Source organism: Vulpes lagopus, chromosome 16 (genome assembly GCF_018345385.1).
Source record: "Vulpes lagopus strain Blue_001 chromosome 16, ASM1834538v1, whole genome shotgun sequence".
Taxonomy (NCBI): domain Eukaryota; kingdom Metazoa; phylum Chordata; class Mammalia; order Carnivora; family Canidae; genus Vulpes; species Vulpes lagopus.
In genome coordinates this window covers 19579317-19585475 of record NC_054839.1, presented here as the reverse complement: position 1 = coordinate 19585475, position 6159 = coordinate 19579317, and the positions used below count along the sequence as shown (strand labels likewise).

The following is a 6159-nucleotide window of genomic DNA, read 5'->3' as shown; positions in this document are numbered from 1 at the left end:
GACTCACTTTGGCTAGAAGAGTGTCTTCATGCCCTCCTGGGATGGCACTTTTTGTGGAATTACACTTCTTAGACAACTCTTTCTCATTATGTTCCTCCTTAATATTCTCATCCTCAGTGTCATGTGGATTAGAGACCCCTTTCATTTGGAGAATGAATAATACTAAATCTTAGATGCTGACAACCTACAGTCTGTATCAGAAGCATCTTTTCATCCCGAGTTATTTTTGTTTCTCTTTCTACATCTTCATAGCTCACACAGAGTTGGAAAAAAAAAAACTAGTTTAATAAATGAATCAATTCAACAGTGAATAAATCCAACTCATATGTTTTCGAGCCAGGTACCATCACTCCAGAAAATTGAGTTTATTTGACTGCTCCTAAAAGAGCTGTGCTTTTCCACTTCCCTCTTTTTTGATTTTGCCTTTTCCCCTCCACTTCTACATGTTAGGATGCTACTTATTTACAGGCACTGCTCAATCCCAACTCATTAAAATCATTTTCTGACCCATTTTATCAGGAGCAATTCCCATTTTCTAAATTTCACAGAGCCCTGTATCTCTCCCAACAGCTAGTATTATGCCTATTTACATTGAAGCTAGCTAATAATTGAGTGTGTATTAGTTTTCATAATTGTTCTTTGTTCATTTTTTAATCTCCTGTAACCTTTAAAAATTACCTGAAAATATTTTAAGGATGAAGAAACTGAGATTCAGAACAATTGCGTATCATAGAACTTGGATTCCAACCTGGGGAGCCTGATCTATTAACATTATGCTATTAACATTATACTGAATGTTTTAGAATAAAAACGTAGTGTCATACCTCTAAGTTTTAAATAATTCCTCATCTGTGTGTGTTCAAGACATGTTTTTAAGTAGAATTGAGCCAACTTTATGATTTGAATTTGACCTGTGTGCTGCTTATGTTCTAGCCTGTCAATAACCATTCCAAACCAAGTATCCACTTCTTAGTTCTTTCAACATTGATCATGTTCTCCAAACCCAAAGCACATCTAAGATACCATTAGACTGATCTTGCTTCCTGTTTCTGAATAAGTATCATTTTCTTCATGACCTTTAATCTTTCTGAAATGAATGAATCTGCAACTAAATTTAGCTCAGTACATTCATAACAGGCAATTTGTAGGATGAATTAATTATAAAAAAGTTGAAATAATGACAAAAATAAGCCTAATTATATTACAACAGCATTCTAAAAAATTATATTGCACATTTTATCTGTTTATTTCCCAAATTCATTTCAAAAAGCTAGTACATACAGATTAGACAAATTGGCTTTTGCACTGGTAGAATTTGTTTCCTTGTCCATATATCCACAGCTCAAGATTTCAATCATGCCATTTATGAAATTTCATTATACTATTTTATTTTCATATATTTATTTTCATATTGTTTGTTTCTGGAAGACAAAGAAAATATCTTTTAACTCTATGCTAGCTGCTATTTTACATTTAGCTATATTGACCTAATGTGGCATTTTCTGACTACCTCGCCTGTGGTAAAAATTTCCCCCTTTTACTTCTTTCCCTGACATTATTCTTCTGTATTTTCTTAATAGCCCAAAATAACCTTTCATTTATTTATCTTAGAATTTTTTCTATCTCTCATTCTTTGCCTTGAGTCTGCCCCCTGGGGCACCTGGGTTGCTCAGTCAGTCAAGCATCTGATTTTGATTCAGGTCATGATCCCAGGGTCCTGGGATGGAGTCCCAACTTGGGGTCCCTGCTCAGCAAGGAGTGTGCTTCTCCCTCTGTGCCGAGCCCCGCTTGTGCTTGCTCTCTCTCTCAAATCTTTTTTTTTTTTTAAAGCATGCCTCCCATACCACTGAATTTCCTGGGAAAAAATATCCCTAGCTTTCAGTAAATAATACTTGCTTTATGAATGACTACCATGTTTTCAGTACATTTGGAAACTCCCCTTGCAGAATTAGTGATGATTCGAAAACTACAGCATGTGGTTATGATAGGTACAATAAGAATCCCATTTATGAGGGAAAAAAACACCTGATTCACTTTTTGTGTCTGATACCAGATTTTAGTGTTCAACAGATAGGACATTTCTCAGACATAGTTGCTGGAATTTGACTCAGATAAGTAAAATCTAATTTTCTGGTTAGAAATTCACTAATGTGAGTGAATCTATATCCCTATAAATTAGAATTAATTTAGACTATTTTCCTAAAATAGAACATTTGGTATTTTGTTTTGTCATATGTTGTAGTTACAGTATCACTTATTCCCTTATTTGAATGGCATCTTCTGTAACAGTGGGAATTTTGTTGTTGTTGTATTTAAAGATTTAAGAGAGAGAACATGAGCAGGGGGGCGAGGCACGGAAAGAGGGACAAGCAGACTCCCCACTGAGTGAGGACTCTGAGACTATGCTCTGAGGCAAAGTCAGACACTCCACTGACTGAGCCACCCAGACACCTCTGTTTTGTTTTGCAGATCACTCAGAAGAAAGGCATTTCTCTTCAGAAAAATAAAGATGTAATGATATGCTCATCCTTTATATATAATTTCAGGTAGTGTCTGAGATAGGCCATGACCAGACTTGCCAAACCATCTTGTGTCTTCTGATGGAGGAGAAATGGAATATGTATATATGGTAGCATAGCAAGAAATGTTTACTGTTGTAATATGATGGTCGGTCCCTAGAATAGAGTTTGGCCCTGGGGAGAAAAAAATCCAACAAGCCCCAGTCTCTGGGCTTTCTTCATCAGAGTGACTCTCCACTGAGAGTACCAAGACTTCCAAACCTGAGGTGTGCCAAGGGGAGGAACCTGAAAAGTATAGGAAGGTGTTGCCTTTAACACATGCATATTATATTGCTTATTTCCTGGTTGAGCAGTAAAACTAAGTGGAAGTAATCTCAGGTAAATCGAATGATTGCTTGTTAGTCCTAAGCCCAGATCAATCCTTTGAGCCTGGCCTAGCTCATTTGGCATACTCCTAAGGGTTTGTCACATTGATGTGATTTAATATGAAAGTGAGTAGAGACAATGGTAAGAATGGAACCTGAAATTGCCAATAAAAACTCTGGGTATTTTTGATAATATCTCTGATAGCCTGTGCATTTTTAGGAAATGGCAATGGAAGGTTGAACTTTTTTTAGGATTTTGGCTCCTGGCTACCCCTTACGATCTAAAGGCTGACTGCTTCTACAAACCCACCATAATAAATGAAAATGGGCTTTTAAGGGTACATGTTTGAAGTTAATGAATCTTAGTTAAAGAAGATTCTTGTGAGTATTCAGGATAATTCTCTTATGTCTTTCCCAGCCTTTGATTAGACTGTACCTGCAATTGTACTGATTGTAAGAAGTGTAGACTATATAAAAGTAAATTCTAGGACAATGGGAGATGTATAGTATTCTAGACACATAAGAACAAGAGCCCCTGATAGATGATCTTATATGGAAATTAATGTATTTGTATCCATTCCTGGATATTTCAGTAGGACTAAAAAAGAGTAATGTATTGTGGTGAAGAATCCCTTATGTGTGAGTTGCTTGGCTACTATCTATTCTTGGTATTTGGGATTCCCTGCTCCTATTGCTGCTAATTAAGAAATCCCCTTTCATTCTCGCTTCAACAGTTCATACACTAAAATTGGAATGAAACAGAGAAGATTATCATGGCCCCTGCACAAGGATGACATGCAAATTAGTGAAGTATTCCATATTTTTTAAAAATCCATTTTACCACCATTGATATTAAGACTGCACTCTTATAACTGGAATTTTACCTTTTATTTTATCTTTAGGGAGAGGAAGTAATTAAGAGATTGATGGGCTTTTAAAGGAGCAAGTATATGAAGATATTCTTAACTTTAACCCATGGACATTTTTCTAACCCAAAACAGCCCAGTTAACAACTGACAATAACCAACATGGAAGAGGACCTTAATTTCACTGAGACTTAATGGCAACCACTTACATAAAGGAATAGATATGAGATTTTCTTTTTTTTGGATATTCTGACATTCTAGTTTTTCTGGGGTTTTTTATTTTGTTTTGTTTTGTTTCATTTTTATTTCAGTTGTTGCTACCAAGGACTTCATAAAATTGTACCTCTCTGGCCTAAGGGAATGGTAGATCCAAGAGAAATGGCAACAGTCCTCTCAACTTCAGAGTCATCTCTTCTCTAAAATAGCTCATGTAGAGCTCTTGCTTTTCAGCTTTAGCAAGCAAAGTGTGGTCCCCCTAAGGAGAGACATGGAATGATCTAGACAAATAGAAGAAAGCAATGGTTTAAGTAGAGAAGGCACTTCCTAAGTAGTAGAATTGCTCAATGGTCCTGCTCCCTCATTCCTAGATAAAAATGAAAGCTTGTGAGATCCCAGACTGCTCTGCGTGGTGCTGTCCTGAGACTATGTCTCATGCCCAAAAGGTGAGTAGAAGTGATTGCAAAAGAATGTAAATAAAAATGGTAACAGGGCAGATTGGTTACATTCTCAGACAAACTTATTACAGAGGTGTGTAGCCCTACCAAAGTCTGTCAGATATTACCACATTGTCAGATATCATCAGAGCATGCTGTTCACATTGGTCCCAAGCTAGGCTTTTCATTACCATCCTGAGATGAATAACAACTGTGGATGCATCCATGGAGTTGAGTCCCACAAGTGAATATTGACAACAAATACCCAAGAAATGGCCTGGAGAGATTGTATCAAATAACCACAACTCCATAAACTCAAGAGTGTGAGGTAAACTCACCCACATCCCCTTTACTAGTTAAAAGGTTTGCTTATATGTAAGAAAAACCTCAAAATAACTAGAAAGTCATCTGGAAATTGAACAAGGTAGAGGTTTATTTTTATTGCATAAATTCTGTTGGTTTGTTTTTTTCGTTTTTGGGGTTGTTGTTGTTGTTTTTTTTTTTTGTCCTGGAATGGCATGATCTCTGTTCTACAAAATCATTAGGAAAACTATCCTGGCTCATCATTCTGCCATCCCAAAAGTGATAGCACTTGTCCTCAAGATCCAAGGCCACACTTAGTAGCAACAAAGATTAGGGAATTGCCTTAGTCTGCTCAGGCTTTCAAACAAAATACCGCAGACTGGGTGGCTTAAACAACAGAAACTTATTTTCTCACAGTTCTGGAGGAGGGAAGTGTGGGATCACGGCACTAAGATGGACAGGTTCCAGTGAGGGCTCTCTTCCTGACTTGCAGGTGACCATCTTCTCACTGTGTTCTCACATGGTAGACAGAAAGTGAGAGCAGGCTCTCTGCTATCTCCTCTTATAAGGGCACTAATCCCATCTTGAAGAACCCACCCTCATGACCTCATCAAACCCCAATGACCTTCAAAGGCCTCATCTCCAAATATCATCACATTGGGGGTTGGAGCTTAAATATGAATTTAAGCCATAGCAGGATTGTAGTCCCTCCTCTGGATGACCACAATTTTAGGTGGAAAATAATTAAACGGAGAATGAAATATTGAGGGACATCCTATAGCATTAGGAGCTAAAAAGTGAGCTATACTAATTCTGGAAGCCCTGGCTTCCAAATACCAGATGGTTGAAGTCTTAACTGTTACAGTTATGTCCTATTCTAAAAGTTTAGGAGTTAATCTAGTGTCAGTGGTTCTTCAGCACAGGGGTGAGGACTATGAGAACTATGGCCTGTGGCCAAATCTGGCACACTGCCTACTTTTGTGAACATAGTTTTATTGAAACATAGTCATGCTCATGTGTTTGCTTATTGTCTATGGCTGCTTTTGTGCCCTAGCAGCAGAGTTGAGTTGAGCAGCTAATACCATATGGCCCACAAAGCCAATACTATCTAGCCTTTTGCAAAGGTTTGCCCACCATTTCTCTAAAGCACCCATAAACTCACTTTATGGTTTTGTGAACACTGAAATGGCAAACAGAATGATGTATGTATGGGTGTTCATTGTGGAATGTGACTAAAATGTCAACTTTTTGACATGCATATGATCTGAAAAAGTACATAAACTTTCTGTAAACTTGAGGGGGAATCCTTGATAATGGATTTGCTCATTTGAAGGAACATGCTGATGTGTCCATAAAATGACAACTAGTGTGTGAATTGACCTAGCGTTCAGAGAGAGTCCTTTAGGTTAGTGCTACAAAAGTAACTGTTACAAAATCATCTAGTTTGAAAGCC

The 6159-nt window shown here is 37.4% G+C and overlaps 1 non-coding gene across 1 annotated transcript; it reads left to right on the top strand.

Moving 5' to 3' along the window:
• The first annotated feature begins 3602 nt into the window (after positions 1–3602).
• LOC121477201 lies at positions 3603–3709 on the top strand. Its single transcript, XR_005984132.1, has one exon. It is a non-coding gene; the product is annotated as a U6 spliceosomal RNA (small nuclear RNA).
• Positions 3710–6159: the final 2450 nt, after the last annotated feature.